The sequence below is a fragment of the Aedes aegypti genome, chromosome 2, assembly GCF_002204515.2.
Source record: "Aedes aegypti strain LVP_AGWG chromosome 2, AaegL5.0 Primary Assembly, whole genome shotgun sequence".
Classification (NCBI taxonomy): Eukaryota; Metazoa; Arthropoda; class Insecta; order Diptera; family Culicidae; genus Aedes; species Aedes aegypti.
Genome location: NC_035108.1, coordinates 192,697,996 through 192,718,097, shown reverse-complemented (window position 1 = coordinate 192,718,097; position 20,102 = coordinate 192,697,996). Strand labels below are relative to the sequence as shown.

The following is a 20,102-nucleotide window of genomic DNA, read 5'->3' as shown; positions in this document are numbered from 1 at the left end:
GGGGTAGTGGCGTTCGGGGTAGTGGCGTTCGGGGTAGTGGCGTTCGGGGTAATGACCCATTCGGGGTAATGGCTTTCGGGGTAGTGGCGTTCGGGGTAATGGCGTTCGGGGTAATGGGATGGAGCCTTTAAAATACAGGCAACAGCGTACACAACGGTATCAAGTTCACCCACGAGGAGGAGTATGAGGGAAAACTACCGTTTTTGGTTCTACTTGTCACCACAGAAGAAAGTTCATCGTTCAACTTTGAAAACTATAGGAAGCCAAAAAACACCCAGCGAGTCATCCCCTACACATTTAATGATTCGTTCCAACACAAGACAGCAGCGTTTTACCACATGATCCTCTGCGAAGTCGGAAATACTAAGAAACTGGAATATGTTTTCGAGATGGCAAGGATAAACGGATACGAGGGAAGTACTATATAAGCCATCATCGCCGAAAAGGAAACCAGCATATTCGGAGCGCTTTGACAATACTCACCTCTATCACCGATCCCCATAAACAGAATCTCCATCCCATACGAAATCTGTGTCGATTTTGATCATTGTTCATCTGACTACGGAAATACATATTATGTAATTGCTTGGGGGACCAACGTAGAAAATAATTTTGGCCATGATCAACCCAAATGACTCCTGTATGCGAGGAACAGGACCGACTATGCTCGGCAGCCAGCTTATAGCGGGTTCATGTTGGTTAATCCGATTTCCCTTGATCCTTTTGCTTCGCCCACCAGCTTCGTCGTCATCGTGACTCGTCCCCCTTCACTGAAAACACTTTGCCCTTCAATCCCCCCTCGAACAGCCGATCAACATGCGGCAAAGGCGACGACCATTCCTGGATTATCGTCCATTAAAACGGACAATGACAAGCTACGCCAAAGCTCGTCTCGTCCAGGCTTTGTTTTAGATCCCGTAATTCCGACACATTGTCCTTTGGTCAGAGACGTTCGTTGGCTATTTAGTCCCTACGCCGCGTGAAGATTGTGCCGTACAAATTGTTCCTCTATTCTCGGTGCTATAAATAGTTTTGTGTCCGTTGTTTGGTTTATTGTGGGAATGTTCGCCCGGTTGGACGACTGGCCGACCACGACTATTCACCGCCATTAGGATATTGCTTTAACTGGTGATATTGTTTTAGTGTGTTTATATAGCTGGCTGGCTGCGTGTTCTACTTCTGTAGGTATCTATAAGAATAAAATAAAAACAAAATGTGATGGAAGAGAAGAAGTGGGATACAGTCAGCGTTAAAGAATTTTAGTTGAAAAGTTTTAAATTGATGGGACACAATACCTAATGCTATGTTGAATTATGTTAACAGAGCATGGAGAAATTATGCAATCCAAAAAAAAAGTTCTTAAATATTTGGGAAACTGTTTTTTATGTAAGATATTGCATGTGTTGTTTGGGCATGCTGTAAACGTATACGAGATTTATATTGACAGATCGAATAACGTTCTGAAGGAATTATAGCGAGGTCTATAGGTTTTTTTTTAATTTCTTTATTAGAATCATTCCAACCATTACATTCATTTCTTGTATCTAAGTGTTCTGTGTTATTAGACAACACTATCATCCTTATTTGGTAAAACAAATTTAAGATTTTATTAACATTTTGTTAACAACATATTACATTTCATTTGCCGTAGCAGTTAGGAACTTTTACAGGTGAGTAGATTTCACCTGCTTATAAGAAAAAAAAAACACGTTTTAAATTTACTTATACGCATTAATCGTGGCAATAGAAGGTTGTAACGATTTTTTGCCTTAAATGATTAATTATTTTATTTGACATTTGTAGCAATGTTCCAACATTGGATATTCTATGTAACTCATTGGTACTATACCAAGGAGGAAGCTTCAGAATTATTTTCAATTTTTTTTTGAGTTCTGCGAAAACCTCTCTAATAAATAATAATAATAATAATAAGAATAATTTAGAGTTCTCTGTAGAGCTTTCTTTCTGCTATTACAATAGCTAGTCCATATTGGTACAGCATACAACATGGCTGGCCTGCTAATTTGTTTGAATTTCAAAAGCTTGTTCTTAAGACAAAGTTTTGATTTTCTATTAATAAGGGGATAGAGACATTTTTCGTATTTGTTACATTTGGCTTGATTGCCCTCAATGTGATTTTTGAAAATTCTTATCTAGCATAAACTCTAGATACTTAACCCGTATAGGCCTGAGTGAAAGCAAAAATACTGAAACCCTCACCGCTCAGCGAATTCTTTACGGACTCAAATGAAATCAGTTCACTGGCCCACATATCTAGTTTCTTGAAGTGGCCAGAGAAACTCGGAAATATTTCTGTGGCCGGAGTTATACGGGTAGGTTACTGGGTTAAGTCGGGTAAAAAAGGGCTATTTTTTGGGACATGCCAAGTTACCTTTATTTATTTGCAATGACAATCATTATAATTTGCGTAAATCATTAAGATATGAAATTCAATGAAGAGTTTTGCACCGTTTAAAATATACCGGATGTGGCCATTCGGACGTAATGCCCGGAAGAACCGATACTAAACCGTTTCAATTCTCGAAAAGTGGAAATCAAACATAATTTTGCACTAAAATGCATTCCCATAAGCTTGGCAGAGATGTTCAGATACAAATTGGCCACTTTATCATAAGTTTGAGGCGTCCTGTGACTCGGAAATGGTCATTTATAGGACAAATCAAATGCAAAAATTATAGCTATCCAATTTAATTGTTTCTCAAAAAGTTTACACTGATGCAATTTTTTTTAAAATTCCGTCCTGAAGTGGCCACATTATAGTCCGGAAATAATCTGTGACTTGAAATTTGCCTACTTTGAGGGGCACAAACGCACAATACCCTTCTCACCCAACCTGACCCAGTGATCCACCGGAATAACTCTGGCCACAGAAATATTTCCGCGTTCCTCTGTCCACTTCTAGAAACTTGATATGTGTGCCAGAATTCTGACAAAAAATCATTTGAATCCATTAAGAATTCGCTGACCGGTGAGGGTTTTAGAATTTTTGCTTTCATTCAGGCCTATACGGGTTAACTTCATCTGACCAATTTATTGGAACCCCTCTCATCGTGACAACATGTCTACTTGAAGGTTTCAAATAAAAAGCTTTTGGTTTATGTGGGAATATTATTAGTTAAGTTTTGGAAGCATTAAGAGAAATCTTTCATTTTTGCAAGTATGAAGAAAAAATATCCAAACTTATTTGCAATCGACTACAGATGACACGCAGGCTTCGTCCTTTGGCGGAGAGGCCTGTGTCATCGGCAAACAAAGATTTTTGACATCCCTGAGGTAACTCAGGTAAGTCAGATGTGAAAATATTGTATAATATTGGTCCCAAAATGCTGCCTTGAGGAACACCAGCTCTTACAGGAAGTTTTTCAGACCTGGAGTTAATTAACCTGAAGTGTACGATTTGACAGATAACTTTGAATTATTCTAACAATGTATGTTGGAAAATTGAAGTTTTTTTATTTTACAATCAAGCCTTCATGCCAAATACTGTCGAATGCTTTTTCTATGTCTAGAAGAGCAAGACCAGTAGAATAGCCTTCAGATTTGTTGGAACGGATCAAATTTGTTACACGTAAAAGTTGATGAATGGTCGAATGCCCATGTTCATTGGCAAAAATTGAATTTTCGTTGATGTGGGCCATCATTCTGTTCAAAATGACCTTTTCAAAAAGTTTAGTGATGGAGATTAGCAAACTGATTGGACGATAGCTGGAAGCTTCTGCAGGATTTTTGTCTGGTTTTAAAATTGGTACGAACTTAGCATTTTTCAATTTGTCAAGAAAATATGCTAATTGAAAACATTTGTTAAATATATCACTTAAGGATGATAAGCTACTTTCTGGAAGTTTCTTGATGAGGATGTAGAAAATTCCATCATCGCCAGGAGATTTCATATTTTTGATTTTTTTTAATAATAGTTCTCACTTTTTTTCAAATCAGTCTCCCAGGAATTTTCGAAAACGTTATCTTGATTGAGAATATTTTCGAAGTTCTGAGTAACTTGATTTTCGATTGGACTAGTAAGTCTTAAATTAAAATTGTGCGCGCTTTCAAACTGCATAGCAAGTAGCTTTGAGCTTTTTCGCAATTGATTAGGAATAATTTGTTTTCCTCTTTCAATGCCGGTATTGACTTCTGAGGCTTTTTTTAAATTTTAGATAATTTAAAAAAGGCTTAGAGCCAGAGTCTAATTGAAAAATTTTATTTTCAAAATTTTCGTTTCTCAATTGTGAAAAACGTTTCTTGATTTCTTTCTGCAAATCTTGCCATATAATTTTCATAGCAGGATCGCGAGTGCTTTGAAATTACCTTCTCGTCGCGTTTTTAAGACGTATCAAGAGTTTAAGATCATCGTCTTTAATCACGGATTCAAATTTTGGAATTGCAATGCTCCTGGCTTCAACAATGGAATTTGTTAAGTTTCAAGAGCATTGTCAATATCAAGTTTTGTTTGTAAAAAAATGTTAACACCAAGATCAGAGCCAATATATCTTCTTCTTCTTTCTGGCGTTACGTTCCAACTGGGACAAAGCCTGCTTCTCAGCTTAGTGTTTAATGAGCATTTCCACAGTTATTAACTGAGAGTTTTCTATGCCAATTGACCATTTTTGCATGTGTATATCGTGTGGCAGGTACGAAGATACTCTTCGCCCTGGGATGTCGAGAAAATTTCCAACCCGAAAAGATCCTCGACCGATGGGATTCGAACCCACGAGCCTCAGCTTGGTCTTGCTGAATAGCTGCGCGTATATTCCAGTCGGCTCGAAAATAATTGAAAGTGGAGCTGATAGGATTGAGAATCGCTTCATGGGATATTTGAAACGTAACAAGGACATGATCAGATTCAAAATCAGCATGAGTAACTAATTGGCTACAAAGTTGACTAGAGTCGGTTAAGACCAAATCAATCGTAGAAGGATTTCTAGAAGAGGAAACACATGTAGGGCTATCAGGGCATTGAATTGAGAAATATCCTGAAGAGCACCCATGAAATAAAATTCTGCCGTTGGAATTACTTTGAGAATTATTCCATGACCGATGTTTGGCATTAAAGTCATTTGAAACTAAAATTTCAAATGACGTAAACAGTTGATGTTTTATATGCCTATGAATGATGATTGCAACTCACCCACATGCCCCATCAAGTCGATCATTATGATAAACAAAAAAGTTAGGATCTCTTTTGAGTTTAGATCCAGGTTTTAAAAACGTTTCGGTAATAACTGCTATATGCACGTTATTAACTGTAGGAAAATTAAACAGCTCGTCCTCTTTACCATTCAAAGAGCGAGCATTCCAATTTGAAATATTTAAATTATTATTTGGATCCATTAGAAAAACGTAATCCAATATCAAATTGATTAGTATATTTTACACCTACTTGGACTGCTTCAGTCATAGTGGTGGCTAATGCATCAATCATTAGATTCAATTGTTCAGTTAGAAAATTAAAATCAGAGGCAGACATATCACTTGAGATGGGTACATTATCTGATGATTTTCCGTTAGAATTTTTGGTAGACAAAGAGGCGGAGTAGAAGTTTCCTGTGGTGGCAGGGTTTTTCCATTTGATTTGAAACAATTAGAATGGGTACTCGTAGTGTGAAAAGGGAAGGAATTCAAATTACCTGCTACGATATCGGCAACGGATTTTCCTTGGGTAAATACATTCGACATTAAAAGATTCGAACATCTACCCGACGGATTAAAATTAGTTTGTGATTGAGCATGATTATGATCTACATGATGGGTATGATTCCTAATCAAGCGATCGTTAACTGAAAAATGAGAATTGTTTGAACTCTACCAGGCAATTTCCGGAAACGACCGTTATCGTAACCGATATTATTGTTCATCTGTCTGGCACGAGCCTCGACGACTCTTCTACGCGAAGGACAAGCCCAAAAATTGGACTTATGATTACCCCCGCAATTCGAGCATATAAACTGAATGGACATCCTTAGCGTGAGAGGAACCTCCACAAATCATACATTTAGCATCCATGCGACAATTTTTTGTACCATGACCCCAATTTTGGCACCGACGGCACTGAGTGGGGTTCTGGTAATTTCCTCCAGGTTTCTGGAAATGTTCCCACGTCACACGGACATCGAACATAAGTTTAGCTTTTTCTAAAGCTTTAATATTATTTAGTTCTTTTTTGTTAAAGTGAACTAAATAATATTCTTGAGAAAGCCCTTTCCGAACAATGCCAGATTGGGTTGTCTTTTTCATAATGATTACTTGGACTGGGGAAAATCCAAGTAAATCATTTACTCCATTTTTGATCTCTTTAGGTGACTTATAGTCATTTGAGAGATCATTGACTCTGTCGTCTTGACTTTGAACAAACGTTCAGTTTTGTCGTCATAAGTAAAAAAAATGTGCTTCTTTTCTTCAAGATGTTGAGAAGAAGTTCGCGATCTTTAAGAGTTTCCAGCAAAACGCAACAATCTCCTTTCTTTGCGATTTGCAAGGATACCTTGATTCCCCTAATGGAGTTCAAGATCTCCTGTCTAAATCCCCCAAATTCAAAACAGCTGATCACGATAGGCGGCACTCTTTGCTTCCTCACTTGAATCAAAGAGCCTGTGCTACAGACTGCTTCGATTTAGTGTTCGGAAAATTTGTCTAGAGCATCGAACTGATTGCTCATTTCGATGCAATTATGAACATTATCCATGTCACCCTTGGAAGTAAGTTCGCATTCCGGAGAAACGTCCTTTTTTCCATTCTTGCCACGTTTAGTGACAGTTTTAAATCACACTTTTTGGAAGGAAGTTCTGAATTCAGAGATTCACCCTTCCTTTTGTTTGTAGTTGAAACCATGTTTAGCCCTTCAGTCGTCGCGTGGTGGGTCACCGTCAGAACCACCACGCTGACGCTGTGTACGATAAGCGAGGTTTTTTCTCCACTTGTGTACAGCGCGACGACTGAAGTGTTAGTGAATAAACGAAAGAAGACGAGACCTCCTAAGAGTTTTTTTTTTTTCAAGACGGTACCAAAGAAGGATAACCTCCGCTAGCTTTCGCCAACGGGTCCAACGGAAAATCGAAGGCATGGGTCCAAACAAGGATCGTAAAGAGACCAATAGATGAAAAAATAGTACTAGAAAGTACTGTTTTAAAAGCACTGAAAAGTACCGTTTTTAATTTTAGCACTGAAAAGTACTGTTTTTTAGCACTTAAAAGTACTAACTGTTTTATTGCTTTAGGTAGTTTTCAAAAAACTTTCACGAGCAGAGAGCAGTGATGCATTTTGAACTGAACGCGAGCCAAAAGTGAACTGAACGCGTTCTTATTTTGCACGAGAACCTAGTAAGCATTAAACTCTCGTGCAAGATTCTGCACCTGCTCAAGATCGGCCCGTTCACTTCAAAATGCACAATGAAGCTGAAAACACGAAAAACACTACATCATAACACATTGAATTTCAATCGTTACAAATATATGGTACCTTAAATGTTTCCAAACATCTTTGTAAAACTTTGCAACATTGAAATAAGTCGTGTGTCTGCCATGACGACAGTTTTCATTCCGCGTTCAATTTTCAGCTCGCATGGGTTCAAATTTTTGAACTGCTCAATGTTCAAGCCTACTTGATCCCTCGTTCAAAAGTTTGAACTGGAACGCAAACTGAACGCGTTCAAATGCAACACTGGCAGAGAGAATTCGTGTATGCACAGCACGAAGGTACGATGTGCACGTCTTACACACATAGTAATCAAACTACAACTCATCCGTTAGTAATCCCATTAATCCATCGCTATCCATCCATCCACCTATAGAATAATCCCTGTAGAAACACGCAGCCATCAATTTACTAAACAAACATTTGGACATTTACCCACGCTTATTCATCAATTCGATGCGGGGTAAACAAATTCATCGAAGCGGCTTTGAATCGCTACCGCACTTCACCATCAACGGCGGCGGCTAGCAGGACACTTATGATATGGAGTGTGTTTATTGAGCCTGTTTGAATAGCTAAGATGTTTGGCCCTTCGCAACCGCAAAGGATGCTTTCGTCAATACGGAAGACGGAAATGTACATACACTTGTTGTATAAAAAGTAGTTGAAAACTATTGCTCGCATTTATTATTATAATAGCGTAACTACAGTGTTCGGTTTCTCTTCTATGATTTTCTTTCGGTTAGAATCCGCGGCTACTAAGCAAAGCCATGGTGAAGGTGTGTGGGTTCGTTTACCGATTTGTCCAGGATCATTTCATAATGGTTATTCCCTTGACTTTCCTGGGCATAAAAAATCACCGTACCTGTTACACGATATATAAATGCGAAAATGGCACCTTTGGCAAAGAGAACTCTCAGTTAATAACTGTGGAAGAGCTCATTGAACACTAAGCTGAGATGTAAGCTCTGTCCCAGTGAGGACGTAATGCCAAGAAGAAGAAGAACACGATCATGAAATGTATCTCCAAAAATGTAGGCTCTTGCCTAAATGTAATATTACACCGTGTCCAGTATATTCTCATACAAATTCGAGATAACATTACTTTGCGCTCGTTTAACTGACATCATTGGCGATAATATTTTTTGAAAGTGGTTATAATACTGATTAACTACAGGAAATATTTTGAAAATATTTCAATTATAAACTTATTTTATCAACATAAGAATTTACGAAAAATATTTCCAGCGGCACGCTCATAGGCAGAGCCCAATTCCATATATTTATCGCACATATATTTATCAAATTTTATCAATATTTATCTATTCAAAACGCAATATGATTAACTTAAAGTTTCTGAAACTTTTTTGTGAATGCTCTGATTTTCACTTTGTTAACCAGACCAATATGAACAAAAATTCATTTTAAGTGCAAAACACGACTTCAATGGACATTTCATCACTTATAGCAATTATTTTTTCTTATTCATAAAACAAGCTATTCTGCGTTAGTATAATACTACCAGACTACAATGAAATACTACAACATTGGATTATCCTACATTCAGTAAAGTTATACCAAAGAAAAGAAAATGTGTATGAGAATATATTGGACACGGTGTAGTTCTCACTAGACATCATTCATAGGACCACTCTTCAAATTTCTTCTTCTCAACTCTTTTTCAAATTACTTCTTCTTTTCAGCATATCGTCAACTGATGCCAATTGTGTAAATCAATGCAGTAAGCATTATCGGCACATATCCATTTACAAATTATGTCAAGACGATTTAACGGACCATCTTCATTAATCAACCAGGGTTAAACTCATCTCACTTAACACTTTTCTCCTCGTTGACTTCGGTTGGCCTCCCGTCAAAAGTAGGTCGAGCACCTTCTGCTTTACCCATTCCGAACTTTATTATTATTTCATATTCACCGGGTCTATGCTTGTGCACACATGCATCAGCTACCGCATCGCATCGTCTCCTCTAGCCTGTCGTCAGTCGCATTATATCCATGTACTTCACGGTACATTTGATTGAGCAGGCTTCAGCCGAGCGATGTTCAACTTCAGATGGCACCCCAAGTCAGCCCAAGTCATGGAGCACCGAAGGCAGAAGTACCTACTAGATACTACGTGTACTGTTTCATCCATAGGCACACTGTACATATCTAGATGGCAGCTAGCCATTCAGAAAGCTCGTCGAGTCTTCTGCTCCGCTCTCGCTACAGGTCCCATTTCTTCGGCAGCCAAGCGCCACTAACGACCGTATCTTCCCCGCAAGATCAATATTTATCTTTTTGACGTAATCAAATTTTTGTACCCACCCGCATAAAAAGGGCGACCGAGCTCAGTCTTCGTTTTTTCCCAGGACAGGTATGTGGTGAGTATGAGGGGAGAGTGCTATAGAATGGACATCCTAGACACAATATTAAATTCGGATAGTATCGAACCACGGTGCTACTTCACACTGAAGTTTGGAAAAATCACATTTTTGAACTGACATTCAACAGGGTATTTTCCGAATCTTTAAAGATGATTTAAAAGTTTCAATATTTAACCTTTTGTGGTATGGGGCGATCCATTAATTACGTAAGGCAATTTTCGGGGTTTTTCAAACCCCCCCCCTCCCCCCATGGTAAGATTTTTTGTATGAGAATTAAAAATAAATTGTACGACGCGTAAGAAATCTCAACCCCCCCCCCCTCCCCCCATAAACCCTTACATAATTAATGGACAGCCCCTATGAACAAAAACCAATTAACTATACTATTTGCAGCATCTACACTAGGGCAATTCAAAAGTGTGTAAAAATCCAATCTTCTATATCTTTCTTACTATTCTTATCATAAAAATAATGTTATGTATTATTTTCTATTCACAGTTGAGTTCAATAAATTTTGTAATTTCAACTGGAACCTCGGAGGAAATCTTGAAATTGAAATAATCAACCTGGGATCCATATGATTCCTATGATTATGAGGATCCTGCAAAAGCTGCGGTTTAATTTTGAGGCTCCCATGTTTTTTCTGACATTTCTTATCAGCATGTTGAATTCCGATGATGCAAGTGGGATTCCAAGTACCGTAATACGAGGTTACTTCGTCAGGTTTTTGTAAGCATATCTGATTATTTCTGCATTCTGTATTGAACATATTAATTTTTCATATAATCAAATGTTCATTTTCGGTTTTGGGGTAACTTCGATAATGTTAACACATGAAAACCCGACCAGAATCTGTATGCTTCGATCACATTTTTATCAACAGCAGAAAAAATAACAAAAGTTGATAAAATTTTGTTATCAAGATGGCTTTGTTCCGAACATGTTATATTTTTTGTATCACACATAGCAACATTTGTCATATTTTTGACATTGCATTTGAAAGTTAATTGTAAATAATATGCGAAGTTATGCACAGCCACATAATTTGTATTAAATTTATTATTTTGTACACCCTTGCAATACATTATGTAATAATGTTGTTATAATTACATATAAAGTCATATATTTAAAAGACACGGACACCGTCTTCTGCCATTTAGCTGCACAGACTGTACCGTGGAGCATCAATACCCGAACACTTAAGTCGACACAAATGTTGAAATTCTAATATAAAAATGTTACTTGATTTTTTAATTATGAATCGTGGTTTTTACGGCTAACCAGCCGAGTGGAATTTTAACAACTACCGAAAAGCTAAACATTTCATATAATTTGCAATCGGATTAATTGGACAAATTGATGTGAAGATTTGCGAAAAAGTTACACGTCTTCTCAGTGAGAATCGAACTCACGACTCCCTGATCTCTAGTTAGGGCGCGTTACCCCTACGCCATGAGAGGAATCATGAACGCAGAAGTTAACCTGAATTCGATTTCAGCTCAATAATTACGTGGTCCTTTTACGAAAAGTGCACCTCTTTCGGAAGAATAAATGCCCATCCAAACACAACGCTTCCTATTCATATCCAATGCCTAGCCCGAGAGCGCATTATTTTTTAGGTATGGAAATAGCACACTACACTAGCCAGCAACTGTGCTGGCTGAGGTTAAGAAGATAAGAGACAAACTGATTCTGGCACAGTAGTGGCCACAAGCACAAAGCGCCTTAAAAAAAACTTTTCAAAATGACCATTCTAGATTTCATATTCTGGCAATAGATCGCAACACTGCTCGATTGTTATCAAAAGAGTAATTAATAAATTTAAAAGATAACGATACCGTATGTTCCCCAAAATTGAAGGAAGTATTGCATGCCATACACTCAGGCAAATGAACTGTCGATAAACATAGGAACCCCTTATAAAAATTCGCCACAAGGAATCGGGTTGAAATTCATAAATTTGCCTTATGAAACCGAAATTTGGAAACAAAAATAGTTTTCGCGGCAACCTGGAACCGAACCAAGGACCTTGCAATCGATAGGCTCGTGCGTACACCCCGCGTCTATCGACGCCTTGGTGTGGAGTGATGCTAAAACGATACATAAGCGTTCGTATTGCGATAATCGTTCCATCTTTCATAAGGCAAAATGTATTAATTTCGATAGTCCAGTTCGCTGCGTGTACAGTCCGCCGAAGCACAAATGTTCATGTGACTGACAACACTGTTTAACAAGAATAAATAAAAGATCAAAACTATACAACTTGAGCGAAATAGAAAAATAGAATGCTTAGCAACAAAGGAATACTCTTCAACTGCAATCCAGGTTTTCATGAAGGGTTCAAAATTTGTAGCTGTCAACACTGTTCAAGTGAAATACCTTGCGGATATCTCAGGATCCTGACTACTTAGAAAGATGGCGTCTTCGGAAAAGCTGTTCCGAAACTGCCACTTGTGGTGGCAGAATTCCGCATTTTAATGACCACCGCATGCTGACCCTTAATCTGCTGAACAATTTTGCTGAACACCATGACCCACTATTTTGAATAATTATAAAGATATTCATCATTTATAATAACGGTCGTTAATCTGAATTTCGGTCGTAAAAAGAGGTAATAATGTGCTTAAGGAATCGCATACATTACAAAAAAAATCATAATGGGGATTGTCTGATTTCTTGGTAATGATCCGCGAACAATGATGTAATAATGGGAAATTGTATCAAAATAGCTTTAAACGATGGATTAATGCATTGTAAGTTGTGTAACGTTTACAGTATAAATCAATAAAAAAGAAAACTACAGCCTGCAGGTATACCATCCGTACCCGTCTTTGGCTTGTGTGCAAGCTTGCTTACGACAGAGTTACATACAGACGAACATAATATAGTTATACCCATTATTTGTCCATTCCTTCAAATATGTTTTCTGACATGTCAAACAACATCAGAGGTCTCACTTTGAAATATCTTGCTATTCGGCTCATATTAGTCTATTTTCCCCTAATGGATAGATGGAGCGCATTTATGTAGCAAACAGCTGCCGGCTACCGCTTGACTCAAAAGATGTGCTCAGTGATGACGTCGGCAGCGGGTGGTTTGTTTTGGGGCTTTTTAAGCACTTTCTCCATTGTTGTCTTTAAAAAATGCTTTACTGAATGGAGGACAAAACATCGATTGAGAGGTAATGAACAACAGCAGCTCTGTTAGTTCCAATGCAGTACGTTATCGTTTGAAATAGTGTGATGCTTGGGTCAATACAGGCGAATTGATCACATCTAGTGTTATCTGCCATGGGATCATGCACAAATTACGTCACGCTCCGAGGGGGGGGAGGGGGTCAAGCCAAGCGTGACAAGCCTTACAAAAATTTCGGAGGACTCATACTATAAACGTGACAAAGGGGGGGAGGGGGTCAAAAAAGTTGAAATTTAGCGTGACATAATTTGTGTACACGATGGGGATCGTGGAATTAGCTTGGATAAGGGTTAATGAAAAGCCTGTGATGAACTTTAATATGTTTCGGATTTATACTTACAAAACACAGATGCGCTGCTATCAATTAGTGTTTATTGATAGATGTTCAGAACTTAAAAGAGACCTGTACAAGATTGACCTGCGCTTTTATAGAGCTTGTACCGGAAGTTCATTCTTCCTCCATGTCCCTGTTCATCATTCTTATCTAGATATCTTTTCAATATACTTTATAATACGTATAACGCTTTCAAGAGAGTTTCTATCATAATAGAGTAAGCTAATACACTCTAATACTTCTCCCCTTTTAGATTTTTCTTACATCTATAGAATACAGGCGGTTTTCTTTTTCTTTGTGATCGTCTTAGTTTTGAAAAATCTGACCATTTAGTCTGAGAACTATGCTTGGTAGACCCTATATTTTTCTTTAAAACGACTCTGTGTGGCCTGGCTTGAACTTGAGTACTTCTTGCAACAGATACATTTGGGTGATATTTGTCATGAAGGTTAGATTTTCTTATGGAAGAAACGTGTACAATTCTTACATTACCGCTTATTTCAATTCTATATAAAGCTTGAGAAAGTTTGTCTACAACTCTACCGAGAATCCACTTACAAAAGTTTTTAAAATGATTCATGTACATGATCTTCTCCCCTTTAACAAAATGTTTAATCTTTGTGCTTGTTACTTTTTCCTTCTCTCTCTTACATTGAACATTTTCAAGTTTATATGATTTAATGGACAATTTATCTATCAGTGTTTTTGGTTTAAAGCTAAACATCATCTCTGCAGGAGATATTCCTGAAACAGCGTTTGGTGTGTTCCTGTATTTAAACAAAAACTTATCAACTTGTTCATCGATTGTTAATTTACGATACTTATGATCCAGCAAAAATTTTTTCAACGCAACTTTAGTTGTCTGCACTCCACGTTCTGCTAAACCATTCGATTCCGGGTGGTATGGTGGCGATTTGGTAGTCTTTATTCCCTGTCGAATGCAAAAATCGATGAAATTAGCAGAATTAAACGGTGGCCCATTATCTGACACTATTTCTTTTGGCAACCCGAAAGTTACAATAAATTTTCGCATATTATCAATAATCGTTCTTGCGTTGGATGTTTTGAGGAGGCAAACTTCAATCCATCTGCTAAAAGCATCCACTATTATCAAAAACGAATATTTTCCGAAATAGAAAAGATCTAAATGTACTCGTTCAAGGACAGTTTTCGGAGTGGGCCAAGGTATCGTAACAGATGATGCCTTTTTTTGAGTTTGTTGGCAAACTGAACAGTGATTTATGAAGGCTTCGATGTCGTTATCAATATTTCTCCACCATACATATTGTCTAGCTAGCATTTTTGTACGCACTATGCCGATATGACCTTCATGCAATAGTTCCAAAATTTTAATCTGCATCTCTTTTGGAATCACTACGCGATCACGATATACTAAACAATCATTTTCCACCGCGAAACATTGTTGTAATTTATGATAATATTTTAATTCAGGGTCGAACTGTTTAGTTTTTGCCCAGCCTGACCGACAAAATTTCATCAACATTTTTATCAGTGGATCTGTTTCGGAAGATTTTCGAACCATTTCCAAGTCAAATGGAATATCATTTGAAACATTCAACGATTTCACAAAATCAACTTTGGTGTCGTCGGTCAGAGGTAATCTCGATAAGGCATCCACGTGTCGCATTTTCGAAGACGGTTTGTATTTTACTACATAATTATACATTGACAATTGAATAGCCCATCGTTGTAACCTAGCTACTGCTATCGCACTCTTACATTTTTTTTGGATTTAGAATAGCCTGAAGTGGTTCATGATCTGTATGTAATTCAAATTTGTAACCGTATATATATTTATGGAACCGATTAATCGCAAACACTATGGCCAGTGCTTCTCTATGCAACTGCGAGTAATTTTGCTCTGCTGCAGACAGGGTGCTGGAAGCAAAAATGATCGGTTTCTGCTCTCCATTTATTTCATGGGATAAAATTGCTCCAACTCCATAAGGAGATGCATCACAGGAGACAATTATTTTTTTATCAGGGTCATACATTTCCAATAAATTATTCGACAATAAGAGACGTTTGCTATCTTTAAACGCTCTTTCGTGAATTTCCGTCCAATGGAAAGTTGTGTCTTTTTTCAAAAGATCATAAAGTGGTCTTAACAAACTACTAGCATTGGGAAGGAAACGTGAATAATAATTGAGCAATCCTAGGTATGATTGCAATCGAGCACAATTTGAAGGACTAGGTGCTTCCACAATCGCTTTAATTTTATCGCTATTTGGACTTATGCCTTTTTCACTTAAAGTATGACCAAGATAATCCACTTGTGGTAAGAAAAATTCACATTTTTCTAGATTTATATGCACGTTGTATTTATTCAGTCTATCCAGTACGCGCTTTAAATTTTCAAAACATTCCGCAAAATTTTTTCCTCCGATCAAAGTATCATCAATGTAAGATTTGACAAACTTCAATCCCCTCAAAATTTGATCAATAACTTGTTGAAAAATGGAAGGTGCACTACTTACACCATAGCAAAGCCTTTGAAATTGAAATAAACCCTTGTGAGTATTAATCGTTAAATACTTCTTGGATTCTTCAGACAGAGCTAACTGTTGATAGGCTCCTTTAAGATCGAGAACACAAAATACTTTACAACCGGGAAAGCTAGCTAAGATATCATCGATTCGTGGAAGGGGATAATGTTCTGTTTCAACAAATGGGTTAACAGTTCGTTTACAATCAACACATATTCGTATCGACTTACCATCGGATTTCGGGACAGCTACGATCGGACTGGCATACCTGCTATGTTTGACGGGTTTCAAAATTCCATCTGCTACCAGTCGTTCCAATTATTTTCTACAGGTTCCCGCATTTTAAATGGCAGTTCATATGCCTTATGAAACACTGGAGTATGCTCCTTCAAAACGATGTCCACCTCAAATTCTTCTATCGGTTCACTATTGTCCTCACTGAATGTTCGTGGAAAATGTTCTTGAAGCGCTTTTAGAAAATTGACTTTATTTTCACCCAACACTTGCTCTCTTCGTACTAATCCCTGATAATCGACTATTTCGCGCTTTCCGTTCGTCATCACTTTATCTGTTGGAGCATTTTCAACCGTATGTACACTATTTCGTTCCTGACTGATAATTCTGTTTTTCCACCCCGGATACAACACATTTAACCATGATCTGCCCAAAAGTGGCTTAAATTTGAAATCTGAACGTATGACACTCATCTCCAAAGTGATCTGGCAATTACTGTTCGGCATGTTTACTTTAAATTCAACCACTCCTAGTGGCCTAAATTTTTGCCCTGTAATGACTTGGAACGATTTTGGCTCTTGTTTCAAGGTAGGGTGATGTGCTAGTATCCATCGTATTAAGCATTGATCAGTGAGAACTGCAATTTTCCCAGTATTGCAGTGAATGATGCTGATACAAACCGATGCCAAACAATTCTTTCTCAAAACGGCTTTAGCATTGTACAATAACATTTTGATAAATCTTGATCTGTTTTTGGAAATAATGAAAAGAAAATGCATCTTACCGTATTCTCAATCCGTCGTATCGTTTTCAACTCCGTCGCAATCATTTTCCAGATTCGACTCACAACTTACGGCTCACTGTGATGTATTGAGTGGTCAAAACACAATACATCAACGCTATAATAAAATGTTTCACTAGATTATATAGATCTACGGGCATCTCCCTCCATTCCTTCAGCATGTTGGAATATACTAATTTCCTTTAAAATTCATTGTTCGTCATCAAAATTCAGCCCAAACATATGAACACAATTCCTTTTGACCGTACAATTATGGCATTTGCTCACAGTACTGCGAAAACAACACAATCAAAGAAACCGTATTTTTACGTCGAGCGTCGCGCACACATTGATGCGCACAAGCTTTTTTTTCTCAGTACGACGGATAGAACTTTGTTTACATTCTCGATCATACGCGGCGGTTGAGGAAATTTCGTAAAATTTGGTGATTTATTGAAGTTTTACGGCGTGTGATTAGAATGAGATCCTTCAGTGAAGAAGTACGAAGGTTTTCCATAGTGAAAATAAGTGCCCGGCGAAGTAAGTCACCCACGGGGCAGGAAGAAACTTGTGTTGACAAGTGGTGTGACTGATGTCGATCTCTAAGCATTTCTCTCAAATCGTGTTCGTCCATGCGATTTCGGTGAAAAAGTGTAAAGTGGATAATTGAACTGGTTATTTATCGAAATACATTAGTTTCATTGCATTTTTGGTGTACAGGTGGACGAATCATAAAAGCTTTCACAAAATTACATTTGGAAAATGAATCTATGTTGCATGTAAGTTGGAATATCCGGCGTAGTGGAACATTTTTAGTTTGATACGACGAATAGTAGCTCTTACGACGAAGTAGAACGAAACCCTAACATGATAAAATTTTTCTCGATATTCATTTTCACTAATTATCGTTTTACGCGCACCGCTGTCCACTTCCATGATGACTTCCTTACCTTCTATATGGACCGGAACAAGTAACGGCTCATTACCTTCGGCTACCCAACTGATCAAATCGACGGTTTCATCTACGAATTCCTCTTCATCGTTATCCTGAATCAAATGAACATTCCTTGTTCTGCACTGGTTTGCGAAATGACCCCGCAATCTACATTTGTAGCACAATACGTTAGCTGCTGGACACTGATTCACTGCATGGTTAGACCTTCCACATCGAGTACAATATTTTGCACGATGTTCATCTATTGTTTCTCTTGATATTGCACTACCACGCTTTACACTTCTAACCGAAACGTATTTCTTCCCGGACACCACGTGGTTTAACCCGCTCTCGATCTTCAAATTCATCTCTTCTGCATCAGCCAACTCCATACCGGCTGCTATTTTGTACGCTTTATCAAAGTCTAATTCTTCAGATAACAGTCGTTTTCGAATTTCTGGTCATGAATACCGATAATAAAAGCATCGCGGAGCGCATCTGCCTGGAAATTTCCGAAACTACAAGATTGTGCCAGATGTTTTAACGCCACGACATATTCAGCAATCGGTTCGTTCACTTTTTGTTTTCGAGTGTATAACTTATATCTTTCCGCGGACACTATCACCATTGGTTTAAACTGGTTTTTCAATTTCTCCACAATCTGATCAAACGTTTTAGTACACGGATCTTCCGGACTGAACAATGAGTCCAAAATTTGGAACGTCTCATTTCCCATCACTGTCATCAACACAGCCGCTTTTAAATTCTCCGGAATACCGTTGGCGATGAAATACATTCTTAATCTCTTAATATACACATCAAAATCTTCACCGGGAATAAACGGATCCATCCGGTCCACTGTAGCCATTTTTTGAACACTTGCTGCTTGAAATGGATTCGACTTACTATCACTTGTCATTGCTTCACACGACACACGTGTATTTGCACACGAATGGTTGCACTATCCTCGTCGCCAACTAATATGTTTCGGATTTATACTTACAAAACACAGATGCGCTGCTATCAATTAGTGTTTATTGATAGATGTCCAGAACTTAAAAGAGACCTGTACAAGATTGACCTGCGCTTTTATAGAGCTTGTACCGGAAGTTCATTCTTCCTCCATGTCCCTGTTCATCATTCTTATCTAGATATCTTTTCAGTATACTTTATAATACGTATAACGCTTTCAAGAGAATTTCTATCATAATAGGGTAAGCTAATACACTTCAAACTTGATAGGTAATTTTCAATGTCCTGTAACTTTTTCATTGGCTTTATTTTTATCCTTTCAATGCTATTGTCGTTGGAATATATGCTTCACAATTATTGTAGCTTCGCACTTTTTATCTTATTAGTAAATAAATATCATGACGAACGGATTACATCAATAAGTAAGCACAATTTTGGTAACAGTTATGTTAGATTTGTGTTAAAATTTTGGCTGATTAAAAGTTATAACAACAACAAAAATTATCAAATTTTCTTCCAAATCAACAATAGTTTTGTAAAATGTGTTATAAATTTAATAAAATTATAACAATTCCCAGTAGGGGAAGTGGTGGTAAAATGAACAGGGGTGGTAAAATGAACACCGTGACTTTTACCGAGAAAAAACAAATTTCGATGATTTTTTATCACACATGGACGATTTAGAACATAAATCTAAGTGTTCGAGTTGATACGTAGGTCAATTGAAGTGAAAATATCAACGAAAACTTAGATTTTAGAAAATCACCTTTGAAAATTAGAACTGACGTAACATTTAGCTCGGAAGACTTGAGGTTTTTCAGTGAGGTGAATATCGTTATGATATGATGTCAAATCTGATACCGTTAGAATTATTTTTGAATGGGTTACCATCTTTAATGGATGTATTTTCGGTGGGGCAATGAAAATTTTCAGAAATATTTGTTTTGTTCACGTTTTTTGCATGGTGTTCATTTTACCACACACAGCTGTTCATTTTACCCACATAGTGCAGGTAAAATGAACATTTGCATCGCTTTTTGATAGCGATGAAAATTATGAAAATTTAGCTATTTTAGTTTGAATCCATGTCGCTGCTATAGATTACATCCCTATTTTTGAAATTGTGCGAAAGAACTACACAAATTTCTTCGTTTTTATATCAGAAACAAGATGATTTCCTTAAGGTGTTCATTTTACCACCCCTTCCCCTACTTGCAGCTTCATTTTTTCACCACAAAAAATATTCAAACCGTAATCCAATCGATACAAATTCTAACATTATAAGAGAAAAACTTGTGGAAAAATGCTGCAAAAATAGCAAAAAAAAAA

The 20,102-nt window shown here is 37.4% G+C and overlaps 1 protein-coding gene across 7 annotated transcripts in view; it reads left to right on the top strand.

The window, feature by feature from the left end:
- Positions 1–20,102, top strand: part of LOC5577147 — a 408,487-nt gene that overhangs the window by 53,243 nt on the left and 335,142 nt on the right. The gene's annotated exons all lie outside the window — the stretch shown is intronic.